Source organism: Euwallacea fornicatus, chromosome 3 (genome assembly GCF_040115645.1).
Source record: "Euwallacea fornicatus isolate EFF26 chromosome 3, ASM4011564v1, whole genome shotgun sequence".
Lineage (NCBI taxonomy): Eukaryota > Metazoa > Arthropoda > Insecta > Coleoptera > Curculionidae > Euwallacea > Euwallacea fornicatus.
Window position 1 is genome coordinate 1,283,609 of NC_089543.1, and position 22,800 is coordinate 1,306,408.

At 35.2% G+C, this 22,800-nt stretch overlaps 2 protein-coding genes across 4 annotated transcripts in view; one reads left to right on the forward strand and one right to left on the reverse strand.

Moving 5' to 3' along the window:
- The window catches only part of LOC136350646 (lachesin-like), a 314,414-nt gene that overhangs the window by 152,883 nt on the left and 138,731 nt on the right, over positions 1–22,800 (forward strand). The window lies entirely within an intron of this gene.
- Positions 1–22,800, reverse strand: part of Slip1 (SLo interacting protein 1) — an 88,072-nt gene that overhangs the window by 29,296 nt on the left and 35,976 nt on the right. The window lies entirely within an intron of this gene.

Genomic DNA, 22,800 nt, shown 5'->3' on the forward strand with positions numbered 1-22,800 from the left:
AAATTACTAGTTGGTAACAAAGACTATTTAAAAGAAGAAGCACGTCCAGTGATTTCCCCAATAATCGCAATTCGATTCCACGATGATTTTGCACGACGACTTCGAATTTCCCCCTACAGGGCCATAAGTGTGAGGTTTAATGAATGTCACGTACATTTTGTTTACGCTAAAATAATACAAGTGCGAGAGCTGAACACCGTATTTTAACGAGGCATATTATTTTATCCATGATTTTCCACCCTCTTATGTACTGCTTGCTAGGCCCCTGTTAATACGAAATCCCAACAGAACGAGTTCAGCATAGGAAATGATTAAAATATTAGCATAAAAAGTTTTCGCAACAGCGGAGTTGCTTAACTTGCCAAAATCGTACGCAGTGGGACTACTTGAAGGCAAAAGAAACCTTCATTAGATGGGACATACCAGTATAGCAACAAATCTACTTAAGCCATAAAACATTTACAACATCTAAGAACCCATAAATTTCATCAGAAATAGTTTGAACATATAACATGGAGAATTTGCCTCAGTACGAGGGTTGTGCTGCACACTTTAACTCACTCGTGCAAAGCTGGATTTAGCCCGTTGTTTTGAAACCATAAATTCCGATTTGGCTCGCTTCCAGTTTACGCAAAATCGGAACTTACCCACTGATTTCTATAGAAAAATACTTAACGCTCTAGTAGCTCTAAAGAAACGATCGATTAAGTCGTATTGTTTACTGCTTTTTAGCTCCCTTACTCATGCATTCAGTTCCACTTTTGTTCAGAAAACAATCCATCAGATGAGGAATGCGTGGTCACGTAAAGACCAAAACTTCCAAAAATCGTTCCGAGCGAAATTCGTAATGTTAGAACAAATATTAAGATTTGTTTAGCTGAGAACTGTTGCTGAATACGGTAAAGTAAAATGCATTTTGGTTTTCCGCAAAAAACACTACGCCCAAGCCCTTGAAAAAAATACCACCTGTGACTGGTGCTCCATCACCTGTCTTTATTTAGGTTCCAAGTCCATTTTATTTTCAAACTCTCCACAGAGTCTGTACCACAATTTGATCATTTATTCAATATCATCTAAAAATTTAAAAATTACCAACTTTGCCAACCTCCTCCATTCTTGATTTGGACACCTAAATCAATGCTCTAACGATGATTAATTTGTAGATTCGGTAGTCGCATAGAGCTCTAGGTAAACTCTTTGCTGCCGTTGCCGATGATTGATAGAAGTAAGTATAGATCCCTTAGGGTTTATCAAAGAGTGAAGCAATTTAGACAACTACACTTTATTCGCGTTAACTAGAACAAATTTTCAACGCGAAAAGCACTCTGGAGAATATAGAGCAGGGGTATGTGCAGTTTCTTTTTAAACTAACTAAGCACGTGAAGCAAGCTAATGGGTGGCATTTTATAGAAAAAAAATAATTAGCATTCCTAATTGTCTGCTGGACGAGACTGCGAACGGTCTAATTGACAAAATGTTTTTAAATCCTCTAAGATAATGCAATTAAGCCGGAAAGCGGCAAATTTTCACTTGTCCTTCGACAGCTGTTCCGGCATAGTGGAAAATATTTCTGTCTGCTCCCAGGGTACTTAAATGAAATCTAAAGAACCTTAATATTTGTTTAACTTTGGCCGTTACCCTCGAAGTTATTTCTCTTTTGAAAATTTAAAAGTCTAATTTAAATTTTCCATCCAGAAAATGCTCCCGTTTCTCTTAATGTTCATAATGCCTTATCGGTGGTGGAAAATTTTCGAATGTTTTGATCAAAAACCTTCCGCATCAAAAACTTGTGGCAAAGAAGATCAAGCCCATTAAAATTTTAAGAGACGTGTGTTTTTCCAACTTTTCACCCTCTAAGCCCAGGCAAATATATCTAGTAATAAAGATCTTCCGGTGTGGTGCTTTTAGAGAAAGTTTCAGAAGCTTTTCAGGAAATTTCACTCGCCCTAGGAAAAAATGTGTGGCTGTAAATTTGTTAATTAGATGGCGTCCTTTTAATGAGTGTAAATTTAGTGTGCATGTATCCCTTTTGAGCTGCTGCACCTTCACCTTATACGTTTAACAAAATTTCTCATTTGATAATTTTAACTTCTCGAAAGGTTTAAGGTAAATATTTATTGAGTATCGAAACGATTACAGAACTCCAGGTCAATTAGGGGAGCACTTCGCGGTTAGATTGAATAAATCACCCTTTCTGAAATCGACGAAAATGAAATTATATAAATATTAATGTTAGCTTTAACCCCAACAGTATCGCAGATACGAATTATATTTCAATCTTCTTTCCCCTCACTTTCTAATCCGGCTTAATGACTTTTGGCCTCTGTTGAGGAACTTTAAGCAAGACTCAATTGTAAAATCGATTCATGTGTAAGAGCTTGTTTCAACGTGAAAATTTTAATTGGGAGAATTCACAAATCGAGGCCTAAAGTGCGAAGTTTGCACCACCGTTTAAATCTCATATTGGATATTAATTAAGGTTCGCTAATTAACTAATAATACGCACATTTCCCGTGTTGGCATAGCCAATTAGCTCAAATTTATTAATTTGAATGTTTGCATCGCTAAATTTCACGCCTCGTACTGTTTTTAATAGAAAAACTCTAAATGTCATTTTCAACTTAAGCTCTACGCAGAGGAAAAACCATTATAAAACCAATTAAATGCCTTTATAAATAATAGCCCTATCCAAAACGCGAAATAATTCACCATAAATGCTGCTTTAAATTTAGGATATTTGCGGTAAAGCGGCTAAACATTTCTTTACAATTTAATTATTATTTCGTTCCTGCCTTGTTCACAGCGGGTTTCTTCTTTACTAATTAAATTTCGAGTGGCATTTTTACCACTCGTAGTTTCTAGTTGTTGAATTAAATGTCCGCCATTGAGCAAACGAACAGTGGCACGGTCAAAAATTTGTAAGGAGAAACAGGAGCGTATCTGCCATTTTGTACAGGAAATTTGATATATTATAATTCATAATTGACGACATTTTAGATGAAGACCATAGGTCTAACAATAGGCATAAATACTCAAAATACCTACATAAGTCAGTCGAATGTAGCAGAATACTTTGAAAACATAAATACCACCCTTTGTCTTGTAAGATACGCAAATAATATGGAAAATATTATAAATAAAAAATTATCCGTAATGAGAACACATAGACATGACTTTTTATATTGACCATTTGGATATAACCGTGGCAACTGATACAAAAAGAAATAGCCTTATCTACTTTTTTTTAAATCTTAGTTTTCGATTAAAACTTATACATTTAGGTATTGGAGTGTACAATAGCTTTCGATTAGTATGTGTTACTTCAAGTAATCAAATATAAGGCGTTCCATTTAAATTAAGCAGCAAATTAATACTCTTCAAAGCAAATACATTTTTCAACTTATTTTTTGAACATACTGCATAAGATACCTAAATTTTCTTTACTTTAGCATGCATGAAAGGTCTCACGTCTGAGGTTTGGTGTGAATTGCGACTTACTTCAGTTAAAACTTTTTTTAAAGTCGAGTTTTTAAATTTGTACTACGTTTGTACAAAATATCAACCATATCGAAATCCTTAAGGTTTAGTTTAGGCAAACCTTCAAAGTTACACTTATTTTTCTGAAGACATCCAAAACTGTGGAAATATATTGGATGTTCCATTAAAAAAAAAAAAAAAAAAAAAAACATAACTTTGATATTTTTCACTTATTTACAACTCTCCGCATAAGAAGAATATAATTTCGGAATGTAACTCTAATTGAACTTTATACAACGCGAAGAAAAATTAAAATATTAAATACTTTGGGCGCAATATGCCGTGTAGCGTGACGTGAATAACCCTGTATATTTCGACGCATAGCTGACTTGTTAATGCCATCTAAAATAACCATGCTGGTAGAATCCGTTAACAACATCTATCGTGCAGGAAAAAGCATTAGAATTAATTTATTATAAAATGCAATTCTGAGGCACTGATCCAAAAGGAGCTTCACTTCGGCATATATATTTAGCATTGCGACGACTGAGGAGAAAGGGGAAAATAAAAGCAGTTCGAAAATTTTTTTGTTTACGTTGGAATTGCGGCAATTCAGTTACTGTTATTTTCGTTTAATACGGAATAACATGTTTTAAAAAATACCACACGCGAACGATTTATCACGAGCGATTACAGAAAAATATTCTCTAACAAGTAATGGAATGAGTTTGTTTTACGATTAAGTTTACATTCAGAGCAGATAAGTTCTAATGTAATGCTAGCGAAAATGAGATTCTCGATACGTTAGCACTTCTTCGAATATCAGCAAAAAATGTTGGACACTCGTTAGACACTTTTTTTTAATTGATCAGAAGATGAGTAGATAGCATTATCCAAAGATCTGCGAAATTATTTTATATGGAAAACATCACTTATGATCTTAGAATAAATCTGTCTAAGAGCACGATTCGATATATTAATTTTCCCTTTCATGCTAAAATGTAAGAACCACTTTTTTCGCTAGAGCTACATTTAGAAGCACGTAGTATTCGCAAATTTCCGAGTGAGCTTGACAAACCGAAGATTTATCTCTGAGATTTCCATTCACAAATGAAAATGTTGTTGAGAGTACCGAAAATAGCCTGTAGATATTTTAAAGAATGCCACAAATGTTCATCGGAGACACGCCGCAGATTTATTTTACTCATTTTTAGGGTTAAACTTCGAGAATCCACAGGAATTCCAGGATTTTTGTGTCTGCTATGTTTTCCTAAAGCACCGACTAATCCATTTCTATTTGCGTTTCCACGTCAAACATGCCGCTTTCTTTATTGTCACTAATTAGTCATTCTTGATGCGATGATGTTTGCCACATATTTTTTCTGGAAAGGCAGAAATAAAACGGTTCTAAATGAGTGTTAAATAATTAAATGCGCAACAATGGAAACTCGTATGGTTTTAGTTAATTAAGAAATCGCGCCATTCTGGATTTTCACTCCCGGAAAGGAGATTTGTTTTCATTTACATAGGTAGTGTAGCTCGCGGATTGAATAGTACTTGCAAATTTCTAACCCCCTCTCCCCAAGGAATAATGGCATAATAGCAAAAAGTAGAACTCATGTGCTTCGGGCAAAGGCTTCTTTAATGTTTTTCTGGAGAGACGGAGGATTATAATCGAATTATCAAACTGAGGTGCCTTGCGCCACTTTAATTTATGCGACAACTTAATGGAAAGTATTCCAGTCTCCTATATAAAATTCTCTATCTCGCCCTATAATATATGAACTATATAAAATGACTGGATCTCTGAGAGATATCTAAGAACTTCCGACATGCTCGTTGATTTTTCGGAACAGGATACTGGACTCAATTTCATCGACAAAAGGTGCTAACTCGACTTTGATTTATCGAATGGCTTCACCTCATCCTTTTAAGCTCCTGTATGAAAAATTGAACGTATTTGGAATTACGTGATATGCTCGAAATTATCTTCGAAAAATACAAAAAGTTCTATTGGAACTTGCCTGAATTGAAACGTCACTGATGTCTGAACAAGCAACAAACTAAATTTGACTTCTAGAATTTTGGGGTAAAACCGGAAAATTAACAACTTCCTCGTTGGTTATGAGCTTCGTCATATCTGCCAATATGAAAAAGTAATTAAACCCCAATGACGTTTAATCGATGCAACAAATATGTCTTTGTGCAAATTTCAAATGGACGGAGTAATTTCACACAATATTTTCACTTTCATTGATTTTCAGTAAAAAAGACCTGCAAAAATTCAGTTTTTGTGGATTTTTTTCTACTTCCTCGTAAAATTCAAATTAGTTTTACTGAAGAAATTGACGCCGTCTGATCAGAATTTTTTGAATTGTGACCTATAAGCTTTAGTAAAGAAAAATAAGTTTTGTCTTTAGTATTCCACAGAAAGAAATCTGTATTTTATTTGCAAGAAAACTGAATTATCACAAAACTGTCGATTCATGATATTAGTAGAGGTTACTCCGTGTGGGTTTAGTTTGAAGAAATTTTCTGATTTTGGTCAGACATTATTGGCCTATAATGAAGAGCTTCCTGAAAGGCAATAGAAGCAGTACCTCTAGGTTTCTTTCAACAGAAATTTGTACAGATTTGCAAGAAAATGTAATATTGAGAAAGTTATGTTTAATTCATAAATTTGGTGCAGGTTAGTTCGGGCTAGATTAAGTTGAAACGACCAGCGCCCTCGTCTCAATAATCTTGAAATTCTAAATTTCAGACTTTGGACACGATGAAAAAGTTATGTCTCTGTGTGAGTTTTGTTGTTGTTCAAGAAAATTGTTAACTTGAGTTTGTATATAACGCAATGAGAATCATCTTAAAACAGTGGCAGAACCAGCAGGCTGAACATGAGACGAGCACTTTAACGAACGCTTTCGAGCCCATTTGTAGTAAAACTAATTAAGTTAACAACTGTTAGCTCACTCCATAAAACTCCAGCCAAGCAAGTACTTAACATATTTCGTTTCGTACGTGGGTCTAAATAAACAAGCTGACAGAACTGTCAAATAGTCGGCAATTTTAAAAGCAAATAACAAAACTCGAGCTTTAGGGTGCACGACCCTCGCAATCGCAACAATGTAAATACAACAATAGAGTCACACAGAACGCGCCATATGGTCTAAAGGACACCACAGGGTGTTTCTCTCCTATATGGTGGTCTGCCTATTAATGTTAAAGCTGTTTTGTGTCATAAGCTTAAATGGGGTGAAATTCTAGATTCGGTTATTACAGGCCCTAGGAGGAAATCTTGGCTTGATTTATGTCTCTTCATGGAAAAATACTTAATTACTATTTGATCGACTTAAAGCTGATAAAATTGTGAGGGAAAAATTAAAATATTGCCGGAAAAATCGGTTAAAATGATTAAAGAGACAAGAGCTTCCGGCTAACTTTGTTTCAAGAGCTCTAGACTAGATCCAGAAGACGCTTCAAATTTTTAAAAAGAAGTCCTCCAAATCCGTGCCTTTGTGCGATATTTTACTATCTTTCCAGGCAATCAGAAGATAAGCCTATGTATTTAGTCGAGGACGGAATCAAGGCCCGGATTTTCCACACTAATTTGGAGATAGAATTTTTATCAATTTGGCACTGAAAACAAAGCACGATCTCGTGAAACGGTTCCAAACAAGCCCGAGTACCAAAAAAGATTAATAGAGGTCTTTATTTCAATAAGCGGTTTTTTATTATTATGAAACCACATATATTACCCCGAACCTTATTATTCAGAGGACTTGCTTTCAGCTTGAATAAGATATAAACCAGAAATGCCATTTCGAATCATGCATCATTAATTTTGTTGATACACGGGCGAACTTGTGTGTTTCAGATGAATATTTTTGAATCAAAATGATTTCACTTTCTTTGTCTCGGTACAGGTCATGACTAATCAAATTTTGCTGGCTATTATGTTATGTGGAGACTTTCACGTAACATGAAATTATTCACGAGACAGAAAAAGTTATCGGGTATCGAAATATATATTGGGCATGTCTTGACCCAGTGGAATCAATTTTCAATAAATCAATCTAACAGCACTTGAATGAACATTAATTAAATGTGTAGGTACTCTGGTCAACTTTTCCCCCTGCATGATTTATCACTTTGAAGCGTATCATTTGAAAATTGAACATGAAATACGTATCATTTTCACTTAGTGTCTAAAAATCATTCATCAGATGAAACGGGCGAGTTATCGAGAGCTCTGCTTGACAGGAGATTTTCGGGTATTTTTGTTAAAAACGTTTTTAGCTTAGAGTGAAAATTGTCGGGCTTTATAAAAGTGTACATTGACACGGATAATCGAAAAAGGATTTGGACAGAACCGGAGCTTTATCTCCCCATCGTACTATTGCCTTTTTTCATCTGCAATCCAACTAACTGGAGTGAAAAATCCTATAAATTTAACCCGAACGCCTCGCCGCTTCAGTTTAATGCATTTGTACTCAAAAACACATTAAACTAAAACCTCCAAATATCCTCGATAAAAACAAGAATCCGCACATGCACTGCATATGTAATGCAAGAGGATAAAATATTAGGGAGTAATAGAACATTCCATGCTCTTTTCAGAAAAAGCAGCATACGAAGGAATGTCCCATCGGAAGTGTCACTATGTTTACGTAAGGACCTGGCTTGTATGTGAGAAACTTTCATTGAAATTAGAATACATTCATCTTCCTTAAAGCGAAATTGCTGAGTTTTATGCATGAGAAACTTAAAATGACCCGCAATAAGTTAGCTCTTCTCGAAGAAAGTGTCAGGCGTGCCATAAAAGTACTCTAACATTCCCCAATTCTTTATTAGTTCTCAAACTTTTTGAATCCATTTAAGGTATATAAAGTTTAGTCTAATAAATATCGAGAGTTTAAGAAGTAAAGTCGTGTGAAGGGACAGCAATAACTTTATTTTTAATAGGTTTTACTAAACAAAGTTTTATGGAAGTTTCCTAAACGTCATGTCAGGTGCATTTACCAACTTCAATCGATAATAAATTGCACAAATCCTTCTTCAGCTTCAAGGAAGGTGGTCTCGTTATCTTATTTTATAAAAATGTAGAAACCTGAAAAGGTCATTAACAAAAGAAAACATCAGCCTCAATAAACTATTTCAATTTTATCAAAAAAAGATTAACCCCTTACCAGACACACTAATGAAATTCGCTTCGAAAATATCTCTATGTGTACAAAAGAAGTTTCAATTCTATTATGTCATTTCAGGATATTCTTCTTTTGTTGCGTCAGTATTTCAATTTAGTTTATTGAGTTTTGGCTCTATGGTTTTTGCACCGGATCGTTGATTGTTACTGTGGATTTCTTTACAAACTAGGTGCTAGAATCGACCCAAATTGAAGAATTACTTCTATTAATTTTACGCTGCTATAAACAGACCTTAGATTTCGTAACATTCAGGAAACACAAGCATTGAATTTGTTTTAGGTAAAAAGGTGTTTTATCAAATGCCTAATGGAAACAATTTATCGACAGCCGTATCCCCTACATCTGAGATCCCAATGTTAAATTTCGATTTTAGACTAATCTGTTCATTTTCCCCAACCTCATGCCATTTTGCGAGAATAAAACATTCTCGTCAAAATGGTGAATGCCATGGCAAATTTTATTTTGTATTTGGGGATAAATATATGACAGGAACAAACGAAGGGGAAGAAATAAAGATAATGAATAGTTATGAGGTTGTGAAAACATTGTAGGTGTTGGGCAAAATAGATAGTGAGGCCATAACATAAATTGCATGCCATAAATTAGCAAAATTCAACCCTTATCTTGGTGTTTTCCTTATCTACCCCTTCTACATAATTCATATAATTACATCGGGCATTAAATCAAATTTTAATTGCCTTAAGTGCCCGTGAAGTGTTAACTAAGGACCTTCCTTATTTACCATAAAGAAAATAATAATGGAGAACATGAAGCCAAGAGGGACGTAAATTAAAATTTGGTACCGTCATCATCAGCCGTATAATTTTGTAGATGAGCAGGGAAATTACTAATCCATCGATTAATAATCTAAGCCCCGGTAAAATTAATTTATTGTGGGGAAGTTTAACTCTTGCTTAATTTCTGCAAGAGTACCCCCAAATTGCTTTGTCCTCAGCCAGCTTTATCATGGGCGGGAATTTTCGTAAATGGACCCTCAGACAATGGGTAATATTGCGTATAAAAGCCAAAAAACGGCTGAGCTGATGACTATCGCTCGAGTTAATAACTTCATTCCGTGTCGTTTGAAAGATATATTCCGAATCGGGACAAGGGCAACCAGGCAACTTATAGATATCCTTAATGGTATATTAAATTTAAAATTAAATTACCAGCAATTTCATTTGATACTCAAACACATTGACGAAATCATCTCTGCGCAATGTAATAAAATAATAGAGCGAAATGTCCCTCCACCCACACCAAGTGATCGAAAAATTTAGTCAGGCCATATTTAAAATCAAAGACAAAACAGTCAACTTAATTGGCTATTAAGAAGTCCACCAAAACGGGACACGCAAGTCAAACCGATGTCGTCTTCTCAGATTTAGTGCCGCATTCGCCTCAAAAGCGGGAATCTCTCACTTTCAAAACCGTGTAAACTTTTGCGGTATATTTTTGAATTGCTGTTTATAGAGGTGATTCATTTAACCTAGAATATATGAAGAGATGATTTATCGAAGTGTAAGGCGTGAGGAGTAGGTACCTAATGTCTAAATTAATACCCCTGAAGACGGTATCGTGGCGCAGTTTAATATTTCTGCTAAAAATAGAATAGTTAGTCACAATAATGGCACAATTTATGAGCAATAACATTAGCCACGAAAGTGTCGTTTTAATTTATTTGCAAGATTTCCTTTTCTGTTTTTGGGTTAGCCAGGAATTTTCTCTTTTACTGCTTTCCGGCAATTTATAGAGCGCTCGGAATTAAAATTATTTAAAACGAGTTAAAAAAAACCTCTGTGTGAAGATTAAAGACGTTTTTGTCACTGAAATCCATAGATGCATTCGATATCTTATCGGCAGTAATCAATTGGCATTCAGCTGGTCTCCACTACATAAAATGTGCGATTCATGTCCATTAGCTGCTTAGCAGTCTCTTATTGTTATTCCAATTTGTTATTCATATACTGCCTGTGGCTCTCTCATAATATTCTTCATACACAAAGTGTATTTGAATATCAAAAGCTTGATCGATAAAAGCCTTTTTACTTTTAGTTCAACACCATACGTAAGCAGTTAACAGAGGAACGTATATCATCCCTATTGTCAAACTAAATTCCCTGGTTAAATTTGAAGTTATTTATATCTTTACCGCAAAACTGAGGTATTTGCTGAGCCCCTCGATAAATCATACTAACATGGAGGTACGATTATACGCAATGTGACTTCAAATGGCTCTATGATACACCCATAATAGTGACGGAAAAGGTAATTAGCGCAACTAATGTAAAAAGTACCGCAGATCTCCTGACCATGTCGCTTTGGCCAATTAAGTGGAAAGGCGACAAGGAAGAAAACGAGAAAAACGCATTGCGCAGCCCTAAAAGAGGAGTTCAAGGAAAACGCACACCATGTAAAGCGGTCAACTTTAAACAGAAAACGGACGACGATTTCACACCCACCGTCTTTCGCATCATCCTACTCAGATATTTATCAGTGCTTTAATTCTCCATTTTGCCTCGAATACAAGGCACCTTTTTTAGGTTCAGACCTGCCGGACAGCTTTCAGGAAACTCCATATAATAACAACATTGTTTTTTTTTTTAAGTAATTTTCCCGCCTTTGATGAGCTAATTCGCCATGAAAAATGGAAAACTATATCACTGTTCTTCACAACTTTCTTTTTCAAGAAAACCAAAGACTAGACCCATTCAAGTCGATTCAACCCGAAGACTTTCCTCACCTCAGAATTAATAAAATTTTGTGTTATAGTTGTCTGCTATGCATAGTTTTATTTTGAGAGCAATAAATTCCCGAGATATTAACCATTGCAGTGGGGAAATTGGCAACAAATAGGTACGGAACCGATGCCTTTGGGCATTTCTTTTTAATTTTGAAATTTTTTGACTGCGGCGTTTCTTTCACTCGTTTATATTCTATATTAATCTTATTTAACACGAGCGAAGTCCGAGAGCGTAGGAATCTTTTTTGAGGCAACTTCATTTTGGGACATTTCCAAAATCGGGAAAATGCTTGAGGTTCTGGAGCCTTGGAAACTCGCGTTTTCGGAAATTTTCCTTAAAATTGTGCAAAACGACGCCAAAGCAAAGTGCAAAATTAATTTTAGGGTGGTCTCGTGTGGGCTTAAACGAAGGTAATAATTTATCAATAAAAAAGGTTTAAGAGCTTTAGCACCGTGTAATCACGCTCTTACATTAAGTGACTTCTTAAATGGGCAAAACTTGCCGTTTTTAATCCGTTCTTTTTAAATCTACTGATATCTCTTTTAATATCATTCTTCGGTGAGGAGCATTAAGAGACATTTCCTGATTGCAGCTCTGCACTGATTTTTGGATAATTTAAATTGAGTTGTCGGAATGCAAAGAAGAACTATATAATTCCAATTACTGAAACTAAGAATTTAAATTAAAAAAGGTATCTAAGTTAGGCGGTGTTGACGGAAATTTGGGACAAATAGGGGAAGAATCGTTTAAATAACCAGCTTAATAAAGATGCAAATTGGGTGCCTCGGGGCGGATTGCTGAAAAAGTTTTCCGAAGTTTAATTTCTTGCTCTACTTGGGGACATTATGCATATATTTTAACTAGTGTAGGTGATAGTGCCACTATTTTTCTTAAGGCTAGTTTAACAACTTGGCTGCTTTAATTAAACTTTGTCCATCTTGCAGCAGATTCATCAAAGTCACGACTTCAGCTTTTTGACTACTGAACTGGGGACCAAGTGTCACGTATTATCTGCAGCAATTTTTTATCCGCCGACGCCGGGGCTAATTGATGACAAATATATGGGAACCGAAAGAATTGTTTTGTAGCAACCAAGTCCTCATTAAGAACATGGCTGTACAAAAGTAGACGTTTTAATTATTTTTCCAAACAAAGGTGCCAACAGCACGTTTTAAGCGACAATACACGACTGAATACAAAATGCAGTAATTTAAAACCCCTAAATGAGGTTCTAAATATGTGTCCCATGTGCTTTCAATAGCACGTGGTATGTTGAACTTTTGTTTTTTTTTTTTTTTAATGGAGACCTATCACGTAAATACGTTCTCATTATTGGTTAGCTCAACGGGGTTTCAGTCGTCAAGATTCTTCAATGGGTTCACAAGATATCGACGGTCGACAAGTGGGAACTATTATAGGTTGTTTTTTTTTTACAATAACCCTCCGGGTTGTTTTTAAAATTACACTCGCCACAAATTCTGCAAACGATAATTGTGAAAAAATTACACTCCCAAATAGTGCCCCTAAGAGAATAACATGTCCAATTAACCATTAACAAATCTAATTTCCAAGCAAGCATCCCGGAGAAAAATTGGCTTCGTTTTTGCGTGCTTGTTTACTAGGAAAACTCTTTTACTTGTTTTACTTGTGATAAATTTACTGTGTAGTATGATTGGCTAAATGCCAGTTCCAGAAGGAGCGAAAACGTGCACTATTTGTTTACCTAATTCTTCAAGCTCATCAAACCCCACATATATCTATATGTGTCGATCAGTCTGTATAAATACACGCCGGCTGGATTTATCTTCAAATCTGTAGGATTTATCACATTTAATTAAGACGGTTCTTGTTTATAAATAAAAAGAGTTTTGAGATATTGCAGACATTGCGAAATATAAGTTATGCGCTTTGGATCATTAAGACGCAAATGAATGCCAAGTAAATAGTACTTAGCTTTTGCTTCAGGCTGTTAATTAGTTGCAGTATAAGTACAATGGCTGACAGCATGACATTTAAATAATGGCTTTCTTTGGTAAACAAAAACGCATTAGGTCAAACATTTTTACATTTGTCGCTATTGGGGAATTAATTTGATTTTAATACTGGCACTGAAGCGCCGTGCGCCCTTATTATAGCAATAAATTACTATGCTAGTTATTACATCAATGGGACAATAAAATGTTCCTGAAAGTGTCGATATATTTTACAAGCCGAATTAATTTTTTTTATGGTACTATATAATATTCCCTTTATGAAGTTACATACATCGCGATCTATGTTACACGATGCTGTATATACAGGGTGCGGCATGAGAATCGAGTGTTTTTGAAATAATCGTAGAATCATCAGTATGCGATATATAATTTGTTTTTTTATTAAAACGTTCAAAACATGGCGTTTTATAATGACGACGAGAAAATCAGTTCTGGTATGTTCTGTCCATTCTCGCTGATGCAATATTGAAAACGTTAAAAAAAAATTTACTTTCACCCTTTCCAGCAAGTCTCCATTGATTTCGGTGATTTGATGTCGGATTGCCTCTTTTACTTCTTCTAATGTACGAGGCTTAGTCTCGTAGACACGTGCCTTCAGATAACCCCATAAAAAGAAATCACATAAGGAAAGATCAAGCGACCAAGGAGGCCATAAAATGTCACGAAATCTTTTTCTTTTCAAATCTCTTTTCCTTTTTTTCATTAGTGAACTATCCGTTCGTAGATTGTTAACCCAATGTAAGATTGTCCCGCCTCGGATCAGAATTATTTCAATTTTATATTGAATCTGCGACGAAACTCACGGTGAGGTGCAGTCACAGACTCACCACTCCTAGCAGTACAATCCTAGAGGAATATTCGATGTTTTAACGTCCATGACGGCTTTATAGCGGCAACTGAAAGATAATAATAAAATGCTATGAGCCAAAGAATGCAATGCCTGTTAGAACACAACCCTTCCATTGTAAACGGTCGAGTACTATTCGTTCTAAAAACGCTTGGTTCCCGCACCGCACCCTGTACGTATTATACAGGGTTGTGATAAAAATCCAGGACACCCTTGTCCGTAGTTATGTATGGTGTAAATTAACAGCGCAAGAGTGTTAGTTTTTTTATGTGTAAAAAAAATTTCTAAATAAACGAATTTTGCAGAATCAACCCGAACAAATGTTATTAGGATAAGCGATCGTTCTTTTTCCCTTGAAGCAGTAAGCCGACACATGACGTCTTTAATAATGTAGTTTCGTTATAGAGAAGTTAAGCGAAGCATTTATTTTTAAAATTAGTCGATATTCACGCCAAGTCTAGAATTTTTTAAAAATATCAAACTCCTGATCGCTTTGTTAGATCCTTACATTACTCTCATAAATCAGAAACCGAATATATAATTCAAAAATCCCTTCAAGTTAAATGCAATTTTCCGACAATAAAATATCATACAGGCGAACCAGAATTTTGCATAACATTTGAGAAAATCACTTATGTATTATTCTTTATTCTTCAATTCCTTTGATTCCTTTATATGTAAATATGTTTTTTGCAACCTATCCAACTACAAGTTTCAAATAATTACTAGAAAAGTTACCCACGGCGTTTCAATGAAAAAATAAAAGTTCGCACATGTAGCATGGTTCCGGATGACTCTGTATGACATTACATCGTCCTAAAAAATGCGATTAAAAAAGTAATTTAAAAACACTAAATATCCAAACTTACAGGAGATACGTACCCACTCCCTTATCACAACGCTCTGTAATTCTAGCCCCTATAATACCCAATTTTCTTAATAAAATAAAACTAACTCTATTATTCATATGATGCAGTTATTTATGACAAGTACGAGGCACGTATCACAGTGCTAATAGCTAAATTTTATTGAATTATCACCATAAAATGCTTCCTGGTATTGAGGATGAGGAAACATTTAACTACCGGGTTCCATATAAGTGTTAAATAAATTTATTATGACGTGCCTACAATATTGGACAAATCACCCTCGTGCAACAAAAGTGAATTCATAACCATTCGCCAACATCAACTGCCCTTTTGGCCCTCTCATAGAAGGAAAATTTATAGGACAAACACTCACCGAATTACCCCCGGGGGAATTCTTGTAGAAATTACTTGAAATGAGTTCTTTCCTATTTCCTATGCGAGAGCCAATTGTTTCGTGTTAAACTTCCTATTGGGGTTGGAAACCCTGATTATTCACGAAATGGAATTCGGATCTTGGTTCCCACAAAATGACTACAAGAGTTTGGGCCAGATTTTAGTGTTGCAAAATCAACAAGTGACTGAAATAGTCGTCTTCAAGGGAAAAGTGGTGAAAGTTAATAACTCAAATTTTAACTGAAACAAAAGAGTTTCGCGCTGGTTTCAGGGGCGTATTATTTCATCAAGAGCATCGCAAACCTTCGGATAAACTAGATTTAAATTGATTTTCTGGAAAGTGGCGAAGATACGACTATTGTGCAAACACATAATGAGTTCTGCGGTTGTTAAGGGAGAAAAAGTGCTAAACGAAACCAACTCGCAATAACGTATATTGATGGGATCGTTCGTACTTTTGCCTCATGAATAAATGTTTGACGTAGGGGCTGCTCAAAGACACTTCCGGAAATTTATCGACTTGATCCGATTACCCCGCAAGATATTCGAAAACAAATAGGGTTCAATGAAAACGGATTGTTTCATCCAGGAAAAAACCTGGGAAGGTGGAAATCATTTTGCAGCCAGCTTATTGCTTGGATATAGACGTATTTGGGAGTAGAATGAGGTAAGTGTGCAGTTTTTTTTTTATTTATAGGGGAGAAAGGTATATCCGACATATTAGGAAAAATTGTGTTAGAAAGAACTTGGAAGAACGCAACAACGTCAAATAACTCGAAGCGTTGCAATATTTCTTTAGAGCCATGTGTAGGAATCATCGATTCATTAAGAGCAATTTGGAAAGAGGGCTAAATTCTCTATTAATATTGAAAAAAATAGAGATCTTGGAAAAGGGTATATAGAAATATTCCAACTGAACTCTCCGAGTTTTCAAGGATATTTAACGAATCTCTGGAAACTAGCAATATTTTGTCCAAAAAATAGACTGATGCACAAGTCAGTAACCTATTACAAAGTTTCCGTAATGATTGATGATGGCGGACGTTGAAGAAATCCTGTCAAGCAGTTTCCAAAAATATATATTTATTGGGTATTTGCACCAACAATGAAACAATCGAAACCTCTGAAAGGAAATTATGATCAAGCAGACGAATCAAAAATTTACGATTAAAAAAAAATCAAATTTAATGTAATTTTGTCAAGCTGATGCAAACGACTTCATAAATGTGTAAGCAACGCGTAAACAATATTTTGTGGAAGTTATTTGATCCGTTCTCAACGAGGCAATCTCCCAGCAATATATAGGGTAAATTTTCTTTTTGGATGCGTTTTTTCAAGGGGTTCAACTCATCCGAAACTGGGATTAATAAAAGGTTTTCAAGCGCCCACTGACCCAATACGTAACCAAAACCAAATGTAATTTTCTCTTTGCAAAATCGTCTTTCGTATAAGAAAACAGACTTCATAAGAGCCTGACTTAGCGTGGGCAAACAATATTGTTTGGGTTGGAGAATTCCCCATACAAAAAAAATGTCGAACAGTGTTTGGCTTATAAATTGCCTGATTTGAATCATAACATAACACTTTTACGAGTGAAAGCGAAGGGATTTTTATCCACCTAAGTTTTCAGATATACAGGGGCTGGTTCATGTAAAATGGGCATTTAGATCTGGTATCTGAAAATTTGCGCTTAGGTGAAAGAGATATCTTAATCCGGAGATTTATCGCTTGATTGATGTAATTGCAGGTTTATTTAGTAGTGCTGGCAGCAATTCGTTTTAAAACGGGCATAGCGAGACAAGATAAGGAATTTATTTGGATGAATCGGTTTTAAACAGATGTTTCTGCGACTTCCTTAAAAGCTTTTATAGAGAATTTTCCCGCGATGGACCACACATAGACGAAGCCATCAATAAATGCCCCATTAACATATTCTTGTTTCCGGCATTTTTAGCAGAAGTAGGACGCACAACGAACGTCTAAATTGAACGAACAGCGGACTACGTAATAATTTATCATAAACGTGATGGCAAACAGAATGTCGCAACACGCACCATCTAGTTCCAACGTTATGATTTGAATCGGTCAGTGTGTCCGAAATATCCATCAGCTTATTCCACTGATACAGAAAGGTTGTCGTTTCGTCAACAGCGAGGGAATTCAAATCTAATAATTATACAATTTGAAGTTAACACCCAGTACCCACATAGCTTCTACAGTACTAAAAATAGGCCCTGGCAACGTAGAACGTTTCCGGCGCCCCTGGCAGCACCATAAATTCAAAGCCGTTTATTCATTCTCCAGAATAAACGTATTGCAATTGAAAATTATATTATGAAGGCTCCAGTTGCAGTTTTTGTCAGCTTTGGTTTTATCAGCTTGGACCTGAATCCTGGAACAATGCTATGCATAAAATATTGAAACTCTCACATACGCTGAAGATACCGGGGAAACGAGAGAAATGGTATCATTCCGAATAGTCAATATAAAAGTTCTAAAAGGTTATTGATGTTTCCATTTCGGTGGGTCAAGCCCAACATAAAGAAAACCACAATAGAACTTTTAGATCCCTTGAATCGAATATCGAATGGACATACCCTTTGTGTGACCTCTTATACAGAAATGAAGATTCGAAACTTAAGTATTTAGTAGGATGTGAATAGCACATATTGTCCGACTTCATCTCATTTGAAGTTCACAATTTAAAGCCATCAATAGCGAATTTTCTTCTTCGCCAGGAATGCATTTTAATCCTCAACTAGAAAAGGATTTAGGGAGGCGATAAAAAAATAAACGAGCCTTTTCTTAATGAACTTCAGCTGTTGTAAATCCGAGACAAAAAAAACTACCATGCCCTGCAACTTTTATGACATTATGGTAATAAGGAGCACGTTCTTCTTTCCTAATGAAATGTGAACCTAAATTGAAAATTTCCTCCCATTAAAAAACTACAGCACTTTTTGTGCTCACAAAATCGCGAAAATTGAATATAAAAGCAGGCGTTGTTGCCTTGCTTGAATAGCTAATTTGCCGCCAAATGAGGGAGACAGTATAAAGCTTTACTTGATTTTTACTCCCAAAAAGGCCAGAATTACCTAAACTCCATTGCAAATATAAAAGGGACACTTTCTTGTTAGTTTGCGATGTGTATCAATTTCAGGCACCTCTCCCTGGAAACCTCTCCTAATTTTCCGGATTCATTTATTATTCCGCTCTAGGAAAACTGTTATGCCATCGTGCCAGTTCTGATAAATATATAATTTCCAGTTAGGTTTAATTTGTAGGATGCAACGAGTGACTAAATAGCATTTTGCATTGGGAAATACCTGAAGGAACTGGAACTGCTTAATCTCATATCTTTCACCACATACATTTTTAAAAATTTAATTAAACATCTGTCTATTTTTAATCTAATAGAAGATTTTATGTAAAATTTAGGACATCAGAATCATCGGTCAATGAGATAATGATGATGTTTGCGTTTCCAAAAGGTCATCCAAACCTTTGATTCAAAAATGATAACTCATAGATAATTCACCTCTTGGGAAATGTTTTGAAATAGATATAGACGTATATTTTTTCATTAAACTTCATTAGTTTAGTGAAATGATTTTAATTGTATTGAAAATAAATTGCTTTTGTTGATAAAAAAGTTTACTTAATCGAATTAACAATATTTCGATAAACATGGTAATATTTAAATAAATATACAATCGAAAGAGAAAATTTTATTATTTCCTGATTAATATGAGAAGATTTCCATTTTCCGACCCTAAACAAGGAATAATACACTGCACGATTTGGCGCTGTTATTATTGTGCTTTGTTTATCTTGTCCCCACTTAGTGGAGTAAGCTTATGTAGTTCATCGCTAGTTTTAACCATACTTTTAACGCATTTGATCCAACGATTGGCGAGATATCGATGCTCCAGCTTGAAACATTGCCAAAAAGTAGCCCCCCCCAGGAAATTTAATTGAGAAAATGCGCCTTCTGAAGGTGATCAAAGATTTATCTTTGCCAGAACCTGATGGCGGATCCCATCAGGCTTGATGCGATCCGTCATCAGGTTGAGGAATAAAGGATGCCCTACTTCAGGTGAACTTTTTTGAATATTAAAACAATTTTTCTGCACAACCAAAGTGGAAGTAACAAAAGAGTATAACCTGCAGGTGCAACATGAGCCATTAAAAGAGTTTATACATAAATATCCTAGTTTACTAAAATATTTCGTATAAGTGAAACCGAGAACTTTCCGTGATAACAAAATTAGTTTTCTACAAAACTGTACATTGTTCGCATGGACTCGGTTACAATGCTGAAACAATTTATTGTTCTGAGGTTTATGGAACAAGTTTCTGTAATTAAGCCCGTTTTTGCGACACTCAGGAACCCAACTAGGTAGTTTTTACTATCATTTAATTAAGTTTCTCAGAAGTTTACAGAAAAAGTTTCCTCTGCCAAAAGAAAATACGTCATTTAGTCACATGTTTTGTGTGGTAAATGCTGGGACGTGCCCATAGTAAAGATCTAATCAAGGGGTCTTTATTAGGAAATTGCCGGTCAGAGGTTGTAGCATTAAAACTGTTTTACACAAGAAGATGTTAATTTATGGTGTCTCTAACGGTTACTATTATTAGCCATAAATTATTAGTGATGTTTGGGTTAATTCGGGCGGCCAAACCTTATCTCTACACCAACAAAATGTCCTAGTATAAACATAATAATTACCAAACACCCCAAGCTCTAATAGGGTAAAGGAATTTAATTAAATTTGACTGCAGAGTCTGAAATGCAGCCCAGCTTGGGTCACTCACCAAATGTTACCTAAACACATGTGGCATAGAGGTTTACATTCCCTCGTCCTTTTGCTAACTCAATTTTCAATGTGGATATCAGGCAAACTGAAACTTAACTAAATAATAATTCTACTGCAAGTTCTCTAATAAACAATTATTGTTATATTTTTGTTTCCAGTGTACATAGGGGTTGCTCTTTTAGAAAAAGAGCACTAAGTGTGTTTATAGCCGACCATTACTCATGTATAGAGATTATCGCGATTTCCCCAATGTGACCACTAATATCCATAATTGTTGGGGACCGGCCTTAGCCAATATTCGCCTCTGGAGCTTTACACTCAATTATTTTTCATTCGGCTTTTTAATTCCCTCGTTATTTTAAATTAGACGCAATCCATTTATTCCAAATTGTCTTTCGTTCCGCGATTTGCTGAATTGGCTAGACCGTTTAAAAACGATTTTTATAGATAAAGTGGTCCTCAGCTATGTCTGCCAATTATGTCGCTGCAAAACATTATATACAGAGGTTATAATCGAATTGAAATTTAGTTAGGTCGTTTTTACACGCAATTTAGCGAAGTCCTTAAAAACATTCCCATCTGAATGAGCCAGCAAAAGCATTTCGGAGGAAATGATCCAACAAAATGAAGACTCGCTAAAGTCTCTAAATTCTGATCACCTGCCCCATTTAACAGCTTTCAACTTGAGCATTCATGCAGTCTGTATGGTTATTTTTATTAAATAAAAATTCGATTCGGGAAATGCTTAAATCAACATTCAAAGCTGCGACTGCGAGAAATCTTTCGTAGTCTTTGGAAAATCGCTGGAAATTTTTGTTGCCAAACCCAAAATCACGTCCATATTTGGATTTCTCTTTCAGCGCTTTTCTTAAGGAGCATAACGAGGCTGACATTGAGGAAGGATTTAAAACGAAAATAATTACAATAAAGAAAACTAAGACAAGGAATCAACAATTGCAAAAGTAAATATTCAGAATATGCACTAACAAAACTGATATAAAGAGCTGTGGATAGCCGACAAATATCTTTTAGAAAATATGTTGACATTTACCTAATTATACATATCTCCAAATACCAAAAGAAAAAATTAGGCGTGAACTTACTTAGAACCAGTAAAAGGGACCAACATAGGCAAAAACAAATAGTCTAGAATATATCAAAATGCAATTAATCAGGAAATATGTGCAAAGTCATAGTATTTTTTCGTTCATTTCTTCAAATCTCTACCTCAAAATTTCCTTATTCGCTGTAAGGACAGTGTTTCATTATAATCATAGTCCGGAACTAGTAATGAAAAAATTTTATAAGAGGACTTGAAATAAGTGTAGAGTAACTATATTACAAACCACTTTTTGTTGTTGAGTCGTGTTTAAAACTTAACGACAGCTTCTCTTAATAAGGGAAATTGGAGAACTTAAACCGCTCAGCTGCAATGAACAAAAGAACATTCCTTTGTCGCAATCATCAAATCAACAAAACGAAATTGCATTCCTCGAAAGGTAGAAATTTTCATATAACTCCCATATACACACACCACAAACAGATGCTTTAGTGTTTACAAAATATAAATTTCAGTTTACTGGTTCAACCTGGAAAACCTTGGATGCAATTTTGGCCATATTACAGGTTCTTTGTGCCACTATAAAGCAAAATTGATACGTCAGGCTTTGCCGCCCGCATTCGTATTATGTAAGTGTTCGTCTATATAAACGGAAGAACAGTTGCATTCTTCTCTCTCAACGAGCGGATTTATATTCGAAAGAAATTTCTTTTTGTGTAGTAGAAAAGAATTAAAAACTACATCACATAATAGTGTAGAACTTGGAATTTCTAAATAAGCTGATGAAGAAATAAAAGTTCAGGAAATACGCAGTCAGTAGTTGGAAAAGGGTTTGGAATAGTAAAAGAAACCCAACTCTCGAAAAGTACTATCCAGCATGCATATTTTAATGCAGATTGGAGGAGGGGATATAGAAGCTAAAAAGTATTAGAGATAGAGCACCAAAAGTCCCGTAAATTCGATAAAAATTGAAGGAAATATTTTTCATGAAAATGCTGAAACGCGTCAGATATTGTTTTTACTTCTACATTTTTTAATATATCAGGTGGTTATGAAAAGTGGCCCATGCAGTAGATAAATGTACTTTTTCATGTTTTTTTTTAGGAAGCTCCATATGCACATATGTATTATGACGTTTTGCATTCTTTGAGAGATTCTGAACATACTTCATGTAACATATTCATGTCTAAAAAGAGTTTTCGGAAAAAAAATGACCAAAAATCAAAATAGAAACTACTATAATCGAATGTATTAAATGTTCGAACTGTTCCCCGTTGATTTCCTGACAGTGAACAAGCCGTAATTAAAATTCCTCAAGAATTTTTCTAATCATTTGAGGACGTATTTTTTAACTTTTCTATTATTTAAATACACCCTATGTTTCGGATAACCCCATAG